The 18377-nt window shown below is 34.6% G+C and overlaps 46 non-coding genes across 46 annotated transcripts; all 46 read left to right on the plus strand.

Moving 5' to 3' along the window:
- Window positions 1–7: 7 nt before the first annotated feature.
- On the plus strand, window positions 8–81 carry TRNAT-AGU (transfer RNA threonine (anticodon AGU)). The gene has a single exon. It is a non-coding gene; the product is annotated as a tRNA-Thr (tRNA).
- A 144-nt stretch (window positions 82–225) lies between these two features.
- On the plus strand, window positions 226–299 carry TRNAT-AGU (transfer RNA threonine (anticodon AGU)). Its single transcript has one exon. It is a non-coding gene; the product is annotated as a tRNA-Thr (tRNA).
- An 862-nt stretch (window positions 300–1161) lies between these two features.
- TRNAT-AGU (transfer RNA threonine (anticodon AGU)) lies at window positions 1162–1235 on the plus strand. Its single transcript has one exon. It is a non-coding gene; the product is annotated as a tRNA-Thr (tRNA).
- Window positions 1236–1813: 578 nt separating this feature from the next.
- TRNAS-ACU (transfer RNA serine (anticodon ACU)) lies at window positions 1814–1887 on the plus strand. The gene has a single exon. It is a non-coding gene; the product is annotated as a tRNA-Ser (tRNA).
- Window positions 1888–2031: 144 nt separating this feature from the next.
- On the plus strand, window positions 2032–2105 carry TRNAT-AGU (transfer RNA threonine (anticodon AGU)). The gene has a single exon. It is a non-coding gene; the product is annotated as a tRNA-Thr (tRNA).
- A 798-nt stretch (window positions 2106–2903) lies between these two features.
- TRNAA-AGC (transfer RNA alanine (anticodon AGC)) lies at window positions 2904–2977 on the plus strand. The gene has a single exon. It is a non-coding gene; the product is annotated as a tRNA-Ala (tRNA).
- A 144-nt stretch (window positions 2978–3121) lies between these two features.
- TRNAT-AGU (transfer RNA threonine (anticodon AGU)) lies at window positions 3122–3195 on the plus strand. Its single transcript has one exon. It is a non-coding gene; the product is annotated as a tRNA-Thr (tRNA).
- A 578-nt stretch (window positions 3196–3773) lies between these two features.
- Window positions 3774–3847, plus strand: TRNAT-AGU (transfer RNA threonine (anticodon AGU)). The gene has a single exon. It is a non-coding gene; the product is annotated as a tRNA-Thr (tRNA).
- Window positions 3848–3991: 144 nt separating this feature from the next.
- TRNAT-AGU (transfer RNA threonine (anticodon AGU)) lies at window positions 3992–4065 on the plus strand. Its single transcript has one exon. It is a non-coding gene; the product is annotated as a tRNA-Thr (tRNA).
- A 1016-nt stretch (window positions 4066–5081) lies between these two features.
- Window positions 5082–5155, plus strand: TRNAT-AGU (transfer RNA threonine (anticodon AGU)). Its single transcript has one exon. It is a non-coding gene; the product is annotated as a tRNA-Thr (tRNA).
- A 144-nt stretch (window positions 5156–5299) lies between these two features.
- TRNAT-AGU (transfer RNA threonine (anticodon AGU)) lies at window positions 5300–5373 on the plus strand. Its single transcript has one exon. It is a non-coding gene; the product is annotated as a tRNA-Thr (tRNA).
- A 343-nt stretch (window positions 5374–5716) lies between these two features.
- Window positions 5717–5790, plus strand: TRNAT-AGU (transfer RNA threonine (anticodon AGU)). The gene has a single exon. It is a non-coding gene; the product is annotated as a tRNA-Thr (tRNA).
- Window positions 5791–5934: 144 nt separating this feature from the next.
- Window positions 5935–6008, plus strand: TRNAA-AGC (transfer RNA alanine (anticodon AGC)). Its single transcript has one exon. It is a non-coding gene; the product is annotated as a tRNA-Ala (tRNA).
- A 144-nt stretch (window positions 6009–6152) lies between these two features.
- Window positions 6153–6226, plus strand: TRNAT-AGU (transfer RNA threonine (anticodon AGU)). Its single transcript has one exon. It is a non-coding gene; the product is annotated as a tRNA-Thr (tRNA).
- A 578-nt stretch (window positions 6227–6804) lies between these two features.
- Window positions 6805–6878, plus strand: TRNAT-AGU (transfer RNA threonine (anticodon AGU)). The gene has a single exon. It is a non-coding gene; the product is annotated as a tRNA-Thr (tRNA).
- A 144-nt stretch (window positions 6879–7022) lies between these two features.
- Window positions 7023–7096, plus strand: TRNAT-AGU (transfer RNA threonine (anticodon AGU)). The gene has a single exon. It is a non-coding gene; the product is annotated as a tRNA-Thr (tRNA).
- Window positions 7097–7240: 144 nt separating this feature from the next.
- TRNAT-AGU (transfer RNA threonine (anticodon AGU)) lies at window positions 7241–7314 on the plus strand. Its single transcript has one exon. It is a non-coding gene; the product is annotated as a tRNA-Thr (tRNA).
- Window positions 7315–7458: 144 nt separating this feature from the next.
- On the plus strand, window positions 7459–7532 carry TRNAT-AGU (transfer RNA threonine (anticodon AGU)). The gene has a single exon. It is a non-coding gene; the product is annotated as a tRNA-Thr (tRNA).
- A 343-nt stretch (window positions 7533–7875) lies between these two features.
- On the plus strand, window positions 7876–7949 carry TRNAT-AGU (transfer RNA threonine (anticodon AGU)). The gene has a single exon. It is a non-coding gene; the product is annotated as a tRNA-Thr (tRNA).
- A 144-nt stretch (window positions 7950–8093) lies between these two features.
- On the plus strand, window positions 8094–8167 carry TRNAA-AGC (transfer RNA alanine (anticodon AGC)). Its single transcript has one exon. It is a non-coding gene; the product is annotated as a tRNA-Ala (tRNA).
- Window positions 8168–8311: 144 nt separating this feature from the next.
- Window positions 8312–8385, plus strand: TRNAS-AGA (transfer RNA serine (anticodon AGA)). Its single transcript has one exon. It is a non-coding gene; the product is annotated as a tRNA-Ser (tRNA).
- Window positions 8386–8746: 361 nt separating this feature from the next.
- TRNAT-AGU (transfer RNA threonine (anticodon AGU)) lies at window positions 8747–8820 on the plus strand. The gene has a single exon. It is a non-coding gene; the product is annotated as a tRNA-Thr (tRNA).
- Window positions 8821–8964: 144 nt separating this feature from the next.
- TRNAA-AGC (transfer RNA alanine (anticodon AGC)) lies at window positions 8965–9038 on the plus strand. Its single transcript has one exon. It is a non-coding gene; the product is annotated as a tRNA-Ala (tRNA).
- Window positions 9039–9399: 361 nt separating this feature from the next.
- TRNAT-AGU (transfer RNA threonine (anticodon AGU)) lies at window positions 9400–9473 on the plus strand. Its single transcript has one exon. It is a non-coding gene; the product is annotated as a tRNA-Thr (tRNA).
- A 144-nt stretch (window positions 9474–9617) lies between these two features.
- On the plus strand, window positions 9618–9691 carry TRNAT-AGU (transfer RNA threonine (anticodon AGU)). Its single transcript has one exon. It is a non-coding gene; the product is annotated as a tRNA-Thr (tRNA).
- A 1016-nt stretch (window positions 9692–10707) lies between these two features.
- Window positions 10708–10781, plus strand: TRNAT-AGU (transfer RNA threonine (anticodon AGU)). The gene has a single exon. It is a non-coding gene; the product is annotated as a tRNA-Thr (tRNA).
- Window positions 10782–10925: 144 nt separating this feature from the next.
- TRNAT-AGU (transfer RNA threonine (anticodon AGU)) lies at window positions 10926–10999 on the plus strand. The gene has a single exon. It is a non-coding gene; the product is annotated as a tRNA-Thr (tRNA).
- Window positions 11000–11342: 343 nt separating this feature from the next.
- On the plus strand, window positions 11343–11416 carry TRNAT-AGU (transfer RNA threonine (anticodon AGU)). Its single transcript has one exon. It is a non-coding gene; the product is annotated as a tRNA-Thr (tRNA).
- A 144-nt stretch (window positions 11417–11560) lies between these two features.
- Window positions 11561–11634, plus strand: TRNAA-AGC (transfer RNA alanine (anticodon AGC)). The gene has a single exon. It is a non-coding gene; the product is annotated as a tRNA-Ala (tRNA).
- Window positions 11635–11996: 362 nt separating this feature from the next.
- Window positions 11997–12070, plus strand: TRNAA-AGC (transfer RNA alanine (anticodon AGC)). The gene has a single exon. It is a non-coding gene; the product is annotated as a tRNA-Ala (tRNA).
- Window positions 12071–12649: 579 nt separating this feature from the next.
- On the plus strand, window positions 12650–12723 carry TRNAT-AGU (transfer RNA threonine (anticodon AGU)). Its single transcript has one exon. It is a non-coding gene; the product is annotated as a tRNA-Thr (tRNA).
- Window positions 12724–12867: 144 nt separating this feature from the next.
- On the plus strand, window positions 12868–12941 carry TRNAT-AGU (transfer RNA threonine (anticodon AGU)). The gene has a single exon. It is a non-coding gene; the product is annotated as a tRNA-Thr (tRNA).
- Window positions 12942–13085: 144 nt separating this feature from the next.
- Window positions 13086–13159, plus strand: TRNAT-AGU (transfer RNA threonine (anticodon AGU)). The gene has a single exon. It is a non-coding gene; the product is annotated as a tRNA-Thr (tRNA).
- A 144-nt stretch (window positions 13160–13303) lies between these two features.
- Window positions 13304–13377, plus strand: TRNAT-AGU (transfer RNA threonine (anticodon AGU)). Its single transcript has one exon. It is a non-coding gene; the product is annotated as a tRNA-Thr (tRNA).
- A 343-nt stretch (window positions 13378–13720) lies between these two features.
- Window positions 13721–13794, plus strand: TRNAT-GGU (transfer RNA threonine (anticodon GGU)). Its single transcript has one exon. It is a non-coding gene; the product is annotated as a tRNA-Thr (tRNA).
- A 144-nt stretch (window positions 13795–13938) lies between these two features.
- On the plus strand, window positions 13939–14012 carry TRNAA-AGC (transfer RNA alanine (anticodon AGC)). The gene has a single exon. It is a non-coding gene; the product is annotated as a tRNA-Ala (tRNA).
- A 144-nt stretch (window positions 14013–14156) lies between these two features.
- Window positions 14157–14230, plus strand: TRNAS-AGA (transfer RNA serine (anticodon AGA)). The gene has a single exon. It is a non-coding gene; the product is annotated as a tRNA-Ser (tRNA).
- A 361-nt stretch (window positions 14231–14591) lies between these two features.
- On the plus strand, window positions 14592–14665 carry TRNAT-AGU (transfer RNA threonine (anticodon AGU)). The gene has a single exon. It is a non-coding gene; the product is annotated as a tRNA-Thr (tRNA).
- A 144-nt stretch (window positions 14666–14809) lies between these two features.
- TRNAA-AGC (transfer RNA alanine (anticodon AGC)) lies at window positions 14810–14883 on the plus strand. The gene has a single exon. It is a non-coding gene; the product is annotated as a tRNA-Ala (tRNA).
- A 361-nt stretch (window positions 14884–15244) lies between these two features.
- Window positions 15245–15318, plus strand: TRNAT-AGU (transfer RNA threonine (anticodon AGU)). Its single transcript has one exon. It is a non-coding gene; the product is annotated as a tRNA-Thr (tRNA).
- Window positions 15319–15462: 144 nt separating this feature from the next.
- TRNAT-AGU (transfer RNA threonine (anticodon AGU)) lies at window positions 15463–15536 on the plus strand. Its single transcript has one exon. It is a non-coding gene; the product is annotated as a tRNA-Thr (tRNA).
- A 282-nt stretch (window positions 15537–15818) lies between these two features.
- Window positions 15819–15892, plus strand: TRNAT-AGU (transfer RNA threonine (anticodon AGU)). The gene has a single exon. It is a non-coding gene; the product is annotated as a tRNA-Thr (tRNA).
- A 578-nt stretch (window positions 15893–16470) lies between these two features.
- Window positions 16471–16544, plus strand: TRNAT-AGU (transfer RNA threonine (anticodon AGU)). The gene has a single exon. It is a non-coding gene; the product is annotated as a tRNA-Thr (tRNA).
- Window positions 16545–16688: 144 nt separating this feature from the next.
- TRNAT-AGU (transfer RNA threonine (anticodon AGU)) lies at window positions 16689–16762 on the plus strand. The gene has a single exon. It is a non-coding gene; the product is annotated as a tRNA-Thr (tRNA).
- Window positions 16763–17778: 1016 nt separating this feature from the next.
- Window positions 17779–17852, plus strand: TRNAT-AGU (transfer RNA threonine (anticodon AGU)). Its single transcript has one exon. It is a non-coding gene; the product is annotated as a tRNA-Thr (tRNA).
- Window positions 17853–17996: 144 nt separating this feature from the next.
- Window positions 17997–18070, plus strand: TRNAT-AGU (transfer RNA threonine (anticodon AGU)). Its single transcript has one exon. It is a non-coding gene; the product is annotated as a tRNA-Thr (tRNA).
- The last annotated feature ends 307 nt before the right edge of the window (window positions 18071–18377 follow it).

An 18377-nucleotide genomic window follows, 5' to 3' on the forward strand; every position in this document is an offset into this window, starting at 1 on the left:
CAATCGTGGCGCCGTGGCTTAGTTGGTTAAAGCGCCTGTCTAGTAAACAGGAGATCGAGAGTTCGAATCTCTCCGGTGCCTGCGTTCAACTTTTAATATATGTAAATTAACTATGCATGAAAGTCATGGATATAAAAATTATTTCGTAAACAATATTTTCAAATATTTGTTTCTCACAGATAAAAGGACATAAAGTATTTTGCATTTGAAATTCCGTACAATTGTGGCGCCGTGGCTTAGTTGGTTAAAGCGCCTGTCTAGTAAACAGGAGATCGAGAGTTCGAATCTCTCCGGTGCCTGCTTTCAAGTTATAATATATTTAAATTAACTATGCATGAAAGTGATGGATATAAAAATTATTTTTTAAACAATATTTTCAAATATTTGTTTCTCACAGATAAAAGGATATAAAGTATTTTGAATTTGAAATTCCGTACAATCGTGGCGCCGTGGCTTAGTTGGTTAAAGCGCCTGTCCAGCAAACAGGAGACCGAGAGTTCGAATCTCTCCGGAGTCTGCTTTCAACTTTAAATACATGTAAATTAACTATGCATGAAAGTCATGGATAAAAAAATTATTTTGTAAACAATATTTTCAAATATTTGTTTCTCACAGATAAAAGGACATAAAGTATTTTGCATTTGCAATTCCGAACAATTGTGGCGCCGTGGCTTAGTTGGTTAAAGCGCCTGTCTAGTAAACAGGACATCGAGAGTTCGAATCTCACCGGTGCCTGCTTTCATTTTTAATATATGTAAATAAACTATGCATGAAAGTGATGGATATAAAAATTATTTTGTAAACAATATTTTCAAATATTTGTTTCTCACAGATAAAAGGACATAAAGTATTTTGCATTTGCAATTCCGTGCAATCTTGGCGCCGTGGCTTGGTTGGTTAAAGCGCCTGTCTAGTAAACAGGAGATCGAGAGTTCGAATCTCTACGGTGCCTGCTTTCAACTTTTAATGCGCCTGTCTAGTAAACAGGAGATCGAGAGTTCGAATCTCTACGGTGCCTGCTTTCAACTTTTAATATATGTAAATTAACTATGCATGAAAGTGAAGATTTAAAAATTATTTTGTAAACAATATTTACAAATATTTGTTTCTCACAGATAAAAGGACATAAAGTATTTTGCATTTGCAATTCCGTACAATCGTGGCGCCGTGGCTTAGTTGGTTAAAGCGCCTGTCTAGTAAACAGGAGATCGAGAGTTCGAATCTCTCCGGTGCCTGCGTTCAACTTTTAATATATGTAAATTAACTATGCATGAAAGTGAAGATTTAAAAATTATTTTGTAAACAATATTTACAAATATTTGTTTCTCACAGATAAAAGGACATAAAGTATTTTGCATTTGCAATTCCGTACAATCTTGGCTCCGTGGCATAGTTGGTTAAAGCGCCTGTCTAGTAGACAGGACATCGACAGTTCGATTCTCTACGGTGCCTGCTTTCAACTTTTAATATATGTAAATTAACTATGCATGAAAGTGAAGATTCAAAAATTATTTTGTAAACAATATTTACAAATATTTGTTTCTCACAGATAAACGGCCATAAAGTATTTTGCACTTGCAATTCCGTACAATCGTGGTGCCGTGGCTTAGTTGGTTAAAGCGCCTGTCTAGTAAACAGGAGATCGAGAGATCGAATCTCTCCGGTGCCTGCGTACAACTTTTAATATATGTATATTAACTATGCATGAAAGTCATGTATATAAAAATTATTTCGTAAACAATATTTACAAATATTTGTTTCTCACAGATAAAAGGACATAAAGTATTTTGCATTTGCAATTCCGTACAATCGTGGCGCCGTGGCTTAGTTGGATAAAGCGCCTGTCTACTAAACAGGAGATCGAGAGTTCGAATCTCTCCGGTGTCTGCTTTCAACTTTTAATATATTTAAATTAACTATGGATGAAATTGATGGATATAAAAATTATTTCGTAAACAATATTTTCAAATATTTGTTTCTCACAGATAAAACGAGATAAAGTATTTTGCATTTGCAATTCCGTACAATCGTGGCGTCGTGGCTTAGTTGGTTAAAGCGCCTGTCTAGTAAACAGGAGATCGAGAGTTCGAATCTCTCCGGTGCCTGCGTACGCCTTTTAATATATTTAAATTAACTGTGCATGAAAGTGATGGATATAAAAATTATTTCGTAAACAATATTTTCAAATATTTGTTTCTCACAGATAAAAGACCATAAAGTATTTAGCATTTGCAATTCCGAACATTCGTGGCGCCGTGGCTCAGTTGGTTAAAGTGCCTGTCTAGTAAACAGGAGATCGAGAGTTCGAATCTCTCCGTTGCCTGCATTCAACTTTTAATATATGTAAATTAACTATGCATGAGAGTGATGAATATAAAAATTATTTTGTAAACAATATTTTCAAATATTTGTTTCTCACAGATAAAAGGATATAAAGTATTTTGCATTTGCAATTCCGTACAATCGTGGCGCCGTGGCTTAGTTGGTTAAAGCGCCTGTCTAGTAAACAGGAGATCGAGAATTCGAATCTCTCCGGTGCCTGCGTACAACTTTTAATATATGTAAATTAACTATGCATGAAAGTCATGGATATAAAAATTATTTCGTAAACAATATTTTCAAATATTTGTCTCTCACAGATAAAAGGACATAAAGTATTTTGCATTTGCAATTCCGTAGAATCGTGGCGCCGTGGCTTAGTTGGTTAATGCGCCTGTCTAGTAAACAGGAGATCGAGAGTTCGAATCTCTCCGGTGCCTGCGTACAACTTTTAATATATTTAAATTAACTGTGCATGAAAGTGATGGATATAAAAATTATTTCGTAAACAATATTTTCAAATATTTGTTTCTCACAGATAAAAGACCATAAAATATTTTGCATTTGCACTTCCGTACATTCGTGGCGCCGTGGCTTAGTTGGTTAAAGCGCCTGTCTAGCAAACAGGACATCGAGAGTTCGAATCTCTCCGGTGCCTGCTTTCAACTTTAAATACATGTAAATTAACTATGCATGAAAGTCATGGATATAAAAATTATTTTGTAAACAATATTTTCAAATATTTGTTTCTCACAGATAAAAGGACATAAAGTATTTTGCATTTGCAATTCCGTACAATCGTGGCGCTGTGGCTTAGTTGGTTAAAGCGCCTGTCTAGTAAACAGGAGATCGAGAGTTCGAATCTCTCCGGTGCCTGCGTTCAACTTTTAATATATGTAAATTAACTATGCATGAAAGTGAAGATTTAAAAATTATTTTGTAAACAATATTTACAAATATTTGTTTCTCACAGATAAAAGGACATAAAGTATTTTGCATTTGCAATTCCGTACAATCTTGGCTCCGTGGCATAGTTGGTTAAAGCGCCTGTCTAGTAGACAGGACATCGACAGTTCGATTCTCTACGGTGCCTGCTTTCAACTTTTAATATATGTAAATTAACTATGCATGAAAGTGAAGATTCAAAAATTATTTTGTAAACAATATTTACAAATATTTGTTTCTCACAGATAAACGGCCATAAAGTATTTTGCACTTGCAATTCCGTACAATCGTGGTGCCGTGGCTTAGTTGGTTAAAGCGCCTGTCTAGTAAACAGGAGATCGAGAGATCGAATCTCTCCGGTGCCTGCGTACAACTTTTAATATATGTATATTAACTATGCATGAAAGTCATGTATATAAAAATTATTTCGTAAACAATATTTACAAATATTTGTTTCTCACAGATAAAAGGACATAAAGTATTTTGCATTTGCAATTCCGTACAATCGTGGCGCCGTGGCTTAGTTGGTTAAAGCGCCTGTCTAGTAAACAGGAGATCGAGAGTTCGAATCTCTCCGGTGTCTGCTTTCAACTTTTAATATATTTAAATTAACTATGGATGAAATTGATGGATATAAAAATTATTTCGTAAACAATATTTTCAAATATTTGTTTCTCACAGATAAAACGAGATAAAGTATTTTGCATTTGCAATTCCGTACAATCGTGGCGTCGTGGCTTAGTTGGTTAAAGCGCCTGTCTAGTAAACAGGAGATCGAGAGTTCGAATCTCTCCGGTGCCTGCGTACGCCTTTTAATATATTTAAATTAACTGTGCATGAAAGTGATGGATATAAAAATTATTTCGTAAACAATATTTTCAAATATTTGTTTCTCACAGATAAAAGACCATAAAGTATTTAGCATTTGCAATTCCGAACATTCGTGGCGCCGTGGCTCAGTTGGTTAAAGTGCCTGTCTAGTAAACAGGAGATCGAGAGTTCGAATCTCTCCGTTGCCTGCTTTCAACTTTTAATATATGTAAATTAACTATGCATGAGAGTGATGAATATAAAAATTATTTTGTAAACAATATTTTCAAATATTTGTTTCTCACAGATAAAAGGATATAAAGTATTTTGCATTTGCAATTCCGTACAATCGTGGCGCCGTGGCTTAGTTGGTTAAAGCGCCTGTCTAGTAAACAGGAGATCGAGAATTCGAATCTCTCCGGTGCCTGCGTACAACTTTTAATATATGTAAATTAACTATGCATGAAAGTCATGGATATAAAAATTATTTCGTAAACAATATTTTCAAATATTTGTCTCTCACAGATAAAAGGACATAAAGTATTTTGCATTTGCAATTCCGTAGAATCGTGGCGCCGTGGCTTAGTTGGTTAATGCGCCTGTCTAGTAAACAGGAGATCGAGAGTTCGAATCTCTCCGGTGCCTGCGTACAACTTTTAATATATTTAAATTAACTGTGCATGAAAGTGATGGATATAAAAATTATTTCGTAAACAATATTTTCAAATATTTGTTTCTCAAAGATAAAAGACCCTAAAGTATTTTGCATTTGCAATTCCGTACATTCGTGGCGCCGCGGCTTAGTTGGTTAAAGCGCCTGTCTAGTAAACAGGAGATCGAGAGTTCGAATCTCTCCGGTGCCTGCTTTCAACTTTTAATATATTTAAAATAACTATGCATGAAAGTGATGGATATAAAAATTATTTTTTAAACAATATTTTCAAATATTTGTTTCTCACAGATAAAAGGACATAAAGTATTTTCAATTTGCAATTCCGTACAATCTTGGCGCCGTGGCTTAGTTGGTTAAAGCGCCTGTCTAGTAAACAGGAGATCGAGAGTTCGAATCTCTCCGGTGCCTGCTTTCAACTTTAAAAACATGTAAATTAACTATGCATGAAAGTGATGGATATAAAAATTATTTTGTAAACAATATTTTCAAATATTTGTTTCTCACAGAAAAAAGGACATAAAGTATTTTGCATTTGCAATTCCGAACAATTGTGGCGCCGTGGCTTAGTTGGTTAAAGCGCCTGTCTAGTAAACAGGAGATCGAGAGTTCGAATCTCACCGGTGCCTGCTTTCATTTTTAATATATGTAAATAAACTATGCATGAAAGTGATGGATATAAGAATTATTTTGTAAACAATATTTTCAAATATTTGTTTCTCACAGATAAAAGGACATAAAGTATTTTGCATTTGCAATTCCGTACAATCGTGGCGCCGTGGCTTAGTTGGTTAAAGCGCCTGTCTAGTAAACAGGAGATCTAGAGTTCGAATCTCTCCGGTGCCTGCTTTCAACTTTTAATATATTTAAATTAACTATGCATGAAAGTGATGGATATAAAATTTTCAAATATTTGTTTCTCACAGATAAAAGGACATAAAGTATTTTTCATTTAAAATTCCGTACAATCGTGGCGCCGTGGCTTAGTTGGTTAAAGCGCCTGTCTAGTAAACAGGAGATCGAGAGTTCGAATCTCTCCGGTGCCTGCGTACAACTTTTAATATATTTAAATTAACTGTGCATGAAAGTGATGGATATAAAAATTATTTCGTAAACAATATTTTCAAATATTTGTTTCTCACAGATAAAAGACCATAAAATATTTTGCATTTGCACTTCCGTACATTCGTGGCGCCGTGGCTTAGTTGGTTAAAGCGCCTGTCTAGCAAACAGGACATCGAGAGTTCGAATCTCTCCGGTGCCTGCTTTCAACTTTAAATACATGTAAATTAACTATGCATGAAAGTCATGGATATAAAAATTATTTTGTAAACAATATTTTCAAATATTTGTTTCTCACAGATAAAAGGACATAAAGTATTTTGCATTTGCAATTCCGTACAATCGTGGCGCTGTGGCTTAGTTGGTTAAAGCGCCTGTCTAGTAAACAGGAGATCGAGAGTTCGAATCTCTCCGGTGCCTGCGTTCAACTTTTAATATATGTAAATTAACTATGCATGAAAGTGAAGATTTAAAAATTATTTTGTAAACAATATTTACAAATATTTGTTTCTCACAGATAAAAGGACATAAAGTATTTTGCATTTGCAATTCCGTACAATCTTGGCTCCGTGGCATAGTTGGTTAAAGCGCCTGTCTAGTAGACAGGACATCGACAGTTCGATTCTCTACGGTGCCTGCTTTCAACTTTTAATATATGTAAATTAACTATGCATGAAAGTGAAGATTCAAAAATTATTTTGTAAACAATATTTACAAATATTTGTTTCTCACAGATAAACGGCCATAAAGTATTTTGCACTTGCAATTCCGTACAATCGTGGTGCCGTGGCTTAGTTGGTTAAAGCGCCTGTCTAGTAAACAGGAGATCGAGAGATCGAATCTCTCCGGTGCCTGCGTACAACTTTTAATATATGTATATTAACTATGCATGAAAGTCATGTATATAAAAATTATTTCGTAAACAATATTTACAAATATTTGTTTCTCACAGATAAAAGGACATAAAGTATTTTGCATTTGCAATTCCGTACAATCGTGGCGCCGTGGCTTAGTTGGTTAAAGCGCCTGTCTAGTAAACAGGAGATCGAGAGTTCGAATCTCTCCGGTGCCTGCGTACAACTTTTAATATATTTAAATTAACTATGGATGAAATTGATGGATATAAAAATTATTTCGTAAACAATATTTTCAAATATTTGTTTCTCACAGATAAAACGAGATAAAGTATTTTGCATTTGCAATTCCGTACAATCGTGGCGTCGTGGCTTAGTTGGTTAAAGCGCCTGTCTAGTAAACAGGAGATCGAGAGTTCGAATCTCTCCGGTGCCTGCGTACGCCTTTTAATATATTTAAATTAACTGTGCATGAAAGTGATGGATATAAAAATTATTTCGTAAACAATATTTTCAAATATTTGTTTCTCACAGATAAAAGACCATAAAGTATTTAGCATTTGCAATTCCGAACATTCGTGGCGCCGTGGCTCAGTTGGTTAAAGCGCCTGTCTAGTAAACAGGAGATCGAGAGTTCGAATCTCTCCGGTGCCTGCTTTCAACTTTAAAAACATGTAAATTAACTATGCATGAAAGTGATGGATATAAAAATTATTTTGTAAACAATATTTTCAAATATTTGTTTCTCACAGAAAAAAGGACATAAAGTATTTTGCATTTGCAATTCCGAACAATTGTGGCGCCGTGGCTTAGTTGGTTAAAGCGCCTGTCTAGTAAACAGGAGATCGAGAGTTCGAATCTCACCGGTGCCTGCTTTCATTTTTAATATATGTAAATAAACTATGCATGAAAGTGATGGATATAAGAATTATTTTGTAAACAATATTTTCAAATATTTGTTTCTCACAGATAAAAGGACATAAAGTATTTTGCATTTGCAATTCCGTACAATCGTGGCGCCGTGGCTTAGTTGGTTAAAGCGCCTGTCTAGTAAACAGGAGATCTAGAGTTCGAATCTCTCCGGTGCCTGCTTTCAACTTTTAATATATTTAAATTAACTATGCATGAAAGTGATGGATATAAAATTTTCAAATATTTGTTTCTCACAGATAAAAGGACATAAAGTATTTTTCATTTAAAATTCCGTACAATCGTGGCGCCGTGGCTTAGTTGGTTAAAGCGCCTGTCTAGTAAACAGGAGATCGAGAGTTCGAATCTCTCCGGTGCCTGCGTACAACTTTTAATATATTTAAATTAACTGTGCATGAAAGTGATGGATATAAAAATTATTTCGTAAACAATATTTTCAAATATTTGTTTCTCACAGATAAAAGACCATAAAATATTTTGCATTTGCACTTCCGTACATTCGTGGCGCCGTGGCTTAGTTGGTTAAAGCGCCTGTCTAGCAAACAGGAGATCGAGAGTTCGAATCTCTCCGGTGCCTGCTTTCAACTTTAAATACATGTAAATTAACTATGCATGAAAGTCATGGATATAAAAATTATTTTGTAAACAATATTTTCAAATATTTGCTTCTCACAGATAAAAGGACATAAAGTATTTTGCATTTGCAATTCCGTACAATCGTGGCGCTGTGGCTTAGTTGGTTAAAGCGCCTGTCTAGAAAACAGGAGATCGAGAGTTCGAATCTCTACGGTGCCTGCTTTCAACTTTTAATATATGTAAATTAACTATGCATGAAAGTGAAGATTTAAAAATTATTTTGTAAACAATATTTACAAATATTTGTTTCTCACAGATAAAAGGACATAAAGTATTTTGCATTTGCAATTCCGTACAATCGTGCCGCCGTCGCTTAGTTGGTTAAAGCTCCTGTCTAGTAAAAAGGAGATCGAGAGTTCGAATCTCTCCGGTGCCTGCGTACAACTTTTAATATATGTAAATTAAGTATGCATGAAAGTCATGGATATAAAAATTATTTCGTAAACAATATTTTCAAATATTTGTTTCTCACAGATAAAAGGACATGAAGTATTTTGTATTTGAAATTCCGTACAATCGTGGCGCCGTGGCTTAGTTGGTTAAAGCGCCTGTCTAGTAAACAGGAGATCGAGAGTTCGAATCTCTCCGGTGCCTGCGTACAACTTTTAATATATTTAAATTAACTGTGCATGAAAGTGATGGATATAAAAATTATTTCGTAAACAATATTTTCAAATATTTGTTTCTCACAGATAAAAGACCATAAAATATTTTGCATTTGCACTTCCGTACATTCGTGGCGCCGTGGCTTAGTTGGTTAAAGCGCCTGTCTAGCAAACAGGAGATCGAGAGTTCGAATCTCTCCGGTGCCTGCTTTCAACTTTAAATACATGTAAATTAACTATGCATGAAAGTCATGGATATAAAAATTATTTTGTAAACAATATTTTCAAATATTTGTTTCTCACAGATAAAAGGACATAAAGTATTTTGCATTTGCAATTCCGTACAATCTTGGCGCCGTGGCTTGGTTGGTTAAAGCGCCTGTCTAGTAAACAGGAGATCGAGAGTTCGAATCTCTACGGTGCCTGCTTTCAACTTTTAATATATGTAAATTAACTATGCATGAAAGTGAAGATTTAAAAATTATTTTGTAAACAATATTTACAAATATTTGTTTCTCACAGATAAAAGGACATAAAGTATTTTGCATTTGCAATTCCGTACAATCGTGGCGCCGTGGCTTAGTTGGTTAAAGCGCCTGTCTAGTAAACAGGAGATCGAGAGTTCGAATCTCTCCGGTGCCTGCGTTCAACTTTTAATATATGTAAATTAACTATGCATGAAAGTCATGGATATAAAAATTATTTCGTAAACAATATTTTCAAATATTTGTTTCTCACAGATAAAACGAGATAAAGTATTTTGCATTTGCAATTCCGTACAATCGTGGCGTCGTGGCTTAGTTGGTTAAAGCGCCTGTCTAGTAAACAGGAGATCGAGAGTTCGAATCTCTCCGGTGCCTGCGTACGCCTTTTAATATATTTAAATTAACTGTGCATGAAAGTGATGGATATAAAAATTATTTCGTAAACAATATTTTCAAATATTTGTTTCTCACAGATAAAAGACCATAAAGTATTTAGCATTTGCAATTCCGAACATTCGTGGCGCCGTGGCTCAGTTGGTTAAAGTGCCTGTCTAGTAAACAGGAGATCGAGAGTTCGAATCTCTCCGTTGCCTGCTTTCAACTTTTAATATATGTAAATTAACTATGCATGAGAGTGATGAATATAAAAATTATTTTGTAAACAATATTTTCAAATATTTGTTTCTCACAGATAAAAGGATATAAAGTATTTTGCATTTGCAATTCCGTACAATCGTGGCGCCGTGGCTTAGTTGGTTAAAGCGCCTGTCTAGTAAACAGGAGATCGAGAATTCGAATCTCTCCGGTGCCTGCGTACAACTTTTAATATATGTAAATTAACTATGCATGAAAGTCATGGATATAAAAATTATTTCGTAAACAATATTTTCAAATATTTGTCTCTCACAGATAAAAGGACATAAAGTATTTTGCATTTGCAATTCCGTAGAATCGTGGCGCCGTGGCTTAGTTGGTTAATGCGCCTGTCTAGTAAACAGGAGATCGAGAGTTCGAATCTCTCCGGTGCCTGCGTACAACTTTTAATATATTTAAATTAACTGTGCATGAAAGTGATGGATATAAAAATTATTTCGTAAACAATATTTTCAAATATTTGTTTCTCAAAGATAAAAGACCCTAAAGTATTTTGCATTTGCAATTCCGTACATTCGTGGCGCCGCGGCTTAGTTGGTTAAAGCGCCTGTCTAGTAAACAGGAGATCGAGAGTTCGAATCTCTCCGGTGCCTGCTTTCAACTTTTAATATATTTAAAATAACTATGCATGAAAGTGATGGATATAAAAATTATTTTTTAAACAATATTTTCAAATATTTGTTTCTCACAGATAAAAGGACATAAAGTATTTTCAATTTGCAATTCCGTACAATCTTGGCGCCGTGGCTTAGTTGGTTAAAGCGCCTGTCTAGTAAACAGGAGATCGAGAGTTCGAATCTCTCCGGTGCCTGCTTTCAACTTTAAAAACATGTAAATTAACTATGCATGAAAGTGATGGATATAAAAATTATTTCGTAAACAATATTTTCAAATATTTGTTTCTCACAGATAAAAGACCATAAAGTATTTTGCATTTGCAATTCCGAACAATTGTGGCGCCGTGGCTTAGTTGGTTAAAGCGCCTGTCTAGTAAACAGGAGATCGAGAGTTCGAATCTCACCGGTGCCTGCTTTCATTTTTAATATATGTAAATAAACTATGCATGAAAGTGATGGATATAAGAATTATTTTGTAAACAATATTTTCAAATATTTGTTTCTCACAGATAAAAGGACATAAAGTATTTTGCATTTGCAATTCCGTACAATCGTGGCGCCGTGGCTTAGTTGGTTAAAGCGCCTGTCTAGTAAACAGGAGATCTAGAGTTCGAATCTCTCCGGTGCCTGCTTTCAACTTTTAATATATTTAAATTAACTATGCATGAAAGTGATGGATATAAAATTTTCAAATATTTGTTTCTCACAGATAAAAGGACATAAAGTATTTTTCATTTAAAATTCCGTACAATCGTGGCGCCGTGGCTTAGTTGGTTAAAGCGCCTGTCTAGTAAACAGGAGATCGAGAGTTCGAATCTCTCCGGTGCCTGCGTACAACTTTTAATATATTTAAATTAACTGTGCATGAAAGTGATGGATATAAAAATTATTTCGTAAACAATATTTTCAAATATTTGTTTCTCACAGATAAAAGACCATAAAATATTTTGCATTTGCACTTCCGTACATTCGTGGCGCCGTGGCTTAGTTGGTTAAAGCGCCTGTCTAGCAAACAGGAGATCGAGAGTTCGAATCTCTCCGGTGCCTGCTTTCAACTTTAAATACATGTAAATTAACTATGCATGAAAGTCATGGATATAAAAATTATTTCGTAAACAATATTTTCAAATATTTGTCTCTCACAGATAAAAGGACATAAAGTATTTTGCATTTGCAATTCCGTAGAATCGTGGCGCCGTGGCTTAGTTGGTTAATGCGCCTGTCTAGTAAACAGGAGATCGAGAGTTCGAATCTCTCCGGTGCCTGCGTACAACTTTTAATATATTTAAATTAACTGTGCATGAAAGTGATGGATATAAAAATTATTTCGTAAACAATATTTTCAAATATTTGTTTCTCACAGATAAAAGACCATAAAATATTTTGCATTTGCACTTCCGTACATTCGTGGCGCCGTGGCTTAGTTGGTTAAAGCGCCTGTCTAGCAAACAGGACATCGAGAGTTCGAATCTCTCCGGTGCCTGCTTTCAACTTTAAATACATGTAAATTAACTATGCATGAAAGTCATGGATATAAAAATTATTTTGTAAACAATATTTACAAATATTTGTTTCTCACAGATAAAAGGACATAAAGTATTTTGCATTTGCAATTCCGTACAATCTTGGCTCCGTGGCATAGTTGGTTAAAGCGCCTGTCTAGTAGACAGGACATCGACAGTTCGATTCTCTACGGTGCCTGCTTTCAACTTTTAATATATGTAAATTAACTATGCATGAAAGTGAAGATTCAAAAATTATTTTGTAAACAATATTTACAAATATTTGTTTCTCACAGATAAACGGCCATAAAGTATTTTGCACTTGCAATTCCGTACAATCGTGGTGCCGTGGCTTAGTTGGTTAAAGCGCCTGTCTAGTAAACAGGAGATCGAGAGATCGAATCTCTCCGGTGCCTGCGTACAACTTTTAATATATGTATATTAACTATGCATGAAAGTCATGTATATAAAAATTATTTCGTAAACAATATTTACAAATATTTGTTTCTCACAGATAAAAGGACATAAAGTATTTTGCATTTGCAATTCCGTACAATCGTGGCGCCGTGGCTTAGTTGGTTAAAGCGCCTGTCTAGTAAACAGGAGATCGAGAGTTCGAATCTCTCCGGTGTCTGCTTTCAACTTTTAATATATTTAAATTAACTATGGATGAAATTGATGGATATAAAAATTATTTCGTAAACAATATTTTCAAATATTTGTTTCTCACAGATAAAACGAGATAAAGTATTTTGCATTTGCAATTCCGTACAATCGTGGCGTCGTGGCTTAGTTGGTTAAAGCGCCTGTCTAGTAAACAGGAGATCGAGAGTTCGAATCTCTCCGGTGCCTGCGTACGCCTTTTAATATATTTAAATTAACTGTGCATGAAAGTGATGGATATAAAAATTATTTCGTAAACAATATTTTCAAATATTTGTTTCTCACAGATAAAAGACCATAAAGTATTTAGCATTTGCAATTCCGAACATTCGTGGCGCCGTGGCTCAGTTGGTTAAAGCGCCTGTCTAGTAAACAGGAGATCGAGAGTTCGAATCTCTCCGGTGCCTGCTTTCAACTTTAAAAACATGTAAATTAACTATGCATGAAAGTGATGGATATAAAAATTATTTTGTAAACAATATTTTCAAATATTTGTTTCTCACAGAAAAAAGGACATAAAGTATTTTGCATTTGCAATTCCGAACAATTGTGGCGCCGTGGCTTAGTTGGTTAAAGCGCCTGTCTAGTAAACAGGAGATCGAGAGTTCGAATCTCACCGGTGCCTGCTTTCATTTTTAATATATGTAAATAAACTATGCATGAAAGTGATGGATATAAGAATTATTTTGTAAACAATATTTTCAAATATTTGTTTCTCACAGATAAAAGGACATAAAGTATTTTGCATTTGCAATTCCGTACAATCGTGGCGCCGTGGCTTAGTTGGTTAAAGCGCCTGTCTAGTAAACAGGAGATCTAGAGTTCGAATCTCTCCGGTGCCTGCTTTCAACTTTTAATATATTTAAATTAACTATGCATGAAAGTGATGGATATAAAATTTTCAAATATTTGTTTCTCACAGATAAAAGGACATAAAGTATTTTTCATTTAAAATTCCGTACAATCGTGGCGCCGTGGCTTAGTTGGTTAAAGCGCCTGTCTGGTAAACAGGAGATCGAGAGTTCGAATCTCTCCGGTGCCTGCGTACAACTTTTAATATATTTAAATTAACTGTGCATGAAAGTGATGGATATAAAAATTATTTCGTAAACAATATTTTCAAATATTTGTTTCTCACAGATAAAAGACCATAAAATATTTTGCATTTGCACTTCCGTACATTCGTGGCGCCGTGGCTTAGTTGGTTAAAGCGCCTGTCTAGCAAACAGGAGATCGAGAGTTCGAATCTCTCCGGTGCCTGCTTTCAACTTTAAATACATGTAAATTAACTATGCATGAAAGTCATGGATATAAAAATTATTTTGTAAACAATATTTTCAAATATTTGCTTCTCACAGATAAAAGGACATAAAGTATTTTGCATTTGCAATTCCGTACAATCGTGGCGCTGTGGCTTAGTTGGTTAAAGCGCCTGTCTAGAAAACAGGAGATCGAGAGTTCGAATCTCTACGGTGCCTGCTTTCAACTTTTAATATATGTAAATTAACTATGCATGAAAGTGAAGATTTAAAAATTATTTTGTAAACAATATTTACAAATATTTGTTTCTCACAGATAAAAGGACATAAAGTATTTTGCATTTGCAATTCCGTACAATCGTGCCGCCGTGGCTTAGTTGGTTAAAGCTCCTGTCTAGTAAAAAGGAGATCGAGAGTTCGAATCTCTCCGGTGCCTGCGTACAACTTTTAATATATGTAAATTAAGTATGCATGAAAGTCATGGATATAAAAATTATTTCGTAAACAATATTTTCAAATATTTGTTTCTCACAGATAAAAGGACATGAAGTATTTTGTATTTGAAATTCCGTACAATCGTGGCGCCGTGGCTTAGTTGGTTAAAGCGCCTGTCTAGTAAACAGGAGATCGAGAGTTCGAATCTCTCCGGTGCCTGCGTACAACTTTTAATATATTTAAATTAACTGTGCATGAAAGTGATGGATATAAAAATTATTTCGTAAACAATATTTTCAAATATTTGTTTCTCACAGATAAAAGACCATAAAATATTTTGCATTTGCACTTCCGTACATTCGTGGCGCCGTGGCTTAGTTGGTTAAAGCGCCTGTCTAGCAAACAGGAGATCGAGAGTTCGAATCTCTCCGGTGCCTGCTTTCAACTTTAAATACATGTAAATTAACTATGCATGAAAGTCATGGATATAAAAATTATTTTGTAAACAATATTTTCAAATATTTGTTTCTCACAGATAAAAGGACATAAAGTATTTTGCATTTGCAATTCCGTACAATCTTGGCGCCGTGGCTTGGTTGGTTAAAGCGCCTGTCTAGTAAACAGGAGATCGAGAGTTCGAATCTCTACGGTGCCTGCTTTCAACTTTTAATATATGTAAATTAACTATGCATGAAAGTGAAGATTTAAAAATTATTTTGTAAACAATATTTACAAATATTTGTTTCTCACAGATAAAAGGACATAAAGTATTTTGCATTTGCAATTCCGTACAATCGTGGCGCCGTGGCTTAGTTGGTTAAAGCGCCTGTCTAGTAAACAGGAGATCGAGAGTTCGAATCTCTCCGGTGCCTGCGTTCAACTTTTAATATATGTAAATTAACTATGCATGAAAGTCATGGATATAAAAATTATTTCGTAAACAATATTTTCAAATATTTGTTTCTCACAGATAAAAGGACATAAAGTATTTTGCATTTGAAATTCCGTACAATTGTGGCGCCGTGGCTTAGTTGGTTAAAGCGCCTGTCTAGTAAACAGGAGATCGAGAGTTCGAATCTCTCCGGTGCCTGCTTTCAACTTATAATATATTTAAATTAACTATGCATGAAAGTGATGGATATAAAAATTATTTTTTAAACAATATTTTCAAATATTTGTTTCTCACAGATAAAAGGATATAAAGTATTTTGCATTTGAAATTCCGTACAATCGTGGCGCCGTGGCTTAGTTGGTTAAAGCGCCTGTCCAGGTGAAGATTTAAAAATTATTTTGTAAACAATATTTACAAATATTTGTTTCTCACAGATAAAAGGACATAAAGTATTTTGCATTTGCAATTCCGTACAATCGTGGCGCCGTGGCTTAGTTGGTTAAAGCGCCTGTCTAGTAAACAGGAGATCGAGAGTTCGAATCTCTCCGGTGCCTGCGTTCAACTTTTAATATATGTAAATTAACTATGCATGAAAGTGAAGATTTAAAAATTATTTTGTAAACAATATTTACAAATATTTGTTTCTCACAGATAAAAGGACATAAAGTATTTTGCATTTGCAATTCCGTACAATCTTGGCTCCGTGGCATAGTTGGTTAAAGCGCCTGTCTAGTAGACAGGACATCGACAGTTCGATTCTCTACGGTGCCTGCTTTCAACTTTTAATATATGTAAATTAACTATGCATGAAAGTGAAGATTCAAAAATTATTTTGTAAACAATATTTACAAATATTTGTTTCTCACAGATAAACGGCCATAAAGTATTTTGCACTTGCAATTCCGTACAATCGTGGTGCCGTGGCTTAGTTGGTTAAAGCGCCTGTCTAGTAAACAGGAGATCGAGAGATCGAATCTCTCCGGTGCCTGCGTACAACTTTTAATATATGTATATTAACTATGCATGAAAGTCATGTATATAAAAATTATTTCGTAAACAATATTTACAAATATTTGTTTCTCACAGATAAAAGGACATAAAGTATTTTGCATTTGCAATTCCGTACAATCGTGGCGCCGTGGCTTAGTTGGTTAAAGCGCCTGTTTAGTAAACAGGAGATCGAGAGTTCGAATCTCTCCGGTGTCTGCTTTCAACTTTTAATATATTTAAATTAACTATGGATGAAATTGATGGATATAAAAATTATTTCGTAAACAATATTTTCAAATATTTGTTTCTCACAGATAAAACGAGATAAAGTATTTTGCATTTGCAATTCCGTACAATCGTGGCGTCGTGGCTTAGTTGGTTAAAGCGCCTGTCTAGTAAACAGGAGATCGAGAGTTCGAATCTCTCCGGTGCCTGCGTACGCCTTTTAATATATTTAAATTAACTGTGCATGAAAGTGATGGATATAAAAATTATTTCGTAAACAATATTTTCAAATATTTGTTTCTCACAGATAAAAGACCATAACGTATTTAGCATTTGCAATTCCGAACATTCGTGGCGCCGTGGCTCAGTTGGTTAAAGTGCCTGTCTAGTAAACAGGAGATCGAGAGTTCGAATCTCTCCGTTGCCTGCTTTCAACTTTTAATATATGTAAATTAACTATGCATGAGAGTGATGAATATAAAAATTATTTTGTAAACAATATTTTCAAATATTTGTTTCTCACAGATAAAAGGATATAAAGTATTTTGCATTTGCAATTCCGTACAATCGTGGCGCCGTGGCTTAGTTGGTTAAAGCGCCTGTCTAGTAAACAGGAGATCGAGAATTCGAATCTCTCCGGTGCCTGCGTACAACTTTTAATATATGTAAATTAACTATGCATGAAAGTCATGGATATAAAAATTATTTCGTAAACAATATTTTCAAATATTTGTCTCTCACAGATAAAAGGACATAAAGTATTTTGCATTTGCAATTCCGTAGAATCGTGGCGCCGTGGCTTAGTTGGTTAATGCGCCTGTCTAGTAAACAGGAGATCAAGAGTTCGAATCTCTCCGGTGCCTGCGTACAACTTTTAATATATTTAAATTAACTGTGCATGAAAGTGATGGATATAAAAATTATTTCGTAAACAATATTTTCAAATATTTGTTTCTCAAAGATAAAAGACCCTAAAGTATTTTGCATTTGCAATTCCATACATTCGTCGCGCCGCGGCTTAGTTGGTTAAAGCGCCTGTCTAGTAAACAGGAGATCGAGAGTTCGAATCTCTACGGTGCCTGCTTTCAACTTTTAGTATATGTAAATTAACTATGCATGAAAGTCATGGATATAAAAATTATTTCGTAAACAATATTTTCAAATTATTGTTTCTCACAGATAAAAGGACATAAAGTATTTTGCATTTGAAATTCCGTACAATTGTGGCGCCGTGGCTTAGTTGGTTAAAGTGCCTGTCTAGTAAACAGGAGATCGAGAGTTCGAATCTCTCCGGTGCCTGCTTTCAACTTTTAATATATTTAAATTATCTATGCATGAAAGTGATGGATATAAAAATTAATTTTTAAACAATATTTTCAAATATTTGTTTCTCACAGATAAAAGGACATAAAGTATTTTCAATTTGCAATTCCGTACAATCTTGGCGCCGTGGCTTAGTTGGTTAAAGCGCCTGTCTAGTAAACAGGAGATCGAGAGTTCGAATCTCTCCGGTGCCTGCTTTCAACTTTTAATATATTTATATTAACTATGCATGAAAGTGATGTATATAAAAATTATTTCGTAAACAATATTTTCAAATATTTGTTTCTCACAGATAAAAGGACATAAAGTATTTTGCATTTGCAATTCCGTACAATCGTGGCGCCGTGGCTTAGTTGGTTAAAGCACCTGTCCAGTAAACAGGAGATCGAGAGTTCGAATCTCTCCGGTTCCTGCGTACAACTTTTAATATATTTAAATTAACTGTGCATGAAAGTGATGGATATAAAAATTATTTCGTAAACAATATTTTCAAATATTTGT

The sequence above is a fragment of the Parasteatoda tepidariorum genome, chromosome 2, assembly GCF_982258835.1.
Source record: "Parasteatoda tepidariorum strain Cologne lab strain chromosome 2, Ptep-v5.0, whole genome shotgun sequence".
NCBI lineage: Eukaryota > Metazoa > Arthropoda > Arachnida > Araneae > Theridiidae > Parasteatoda > Parasteatoda tepidariorum.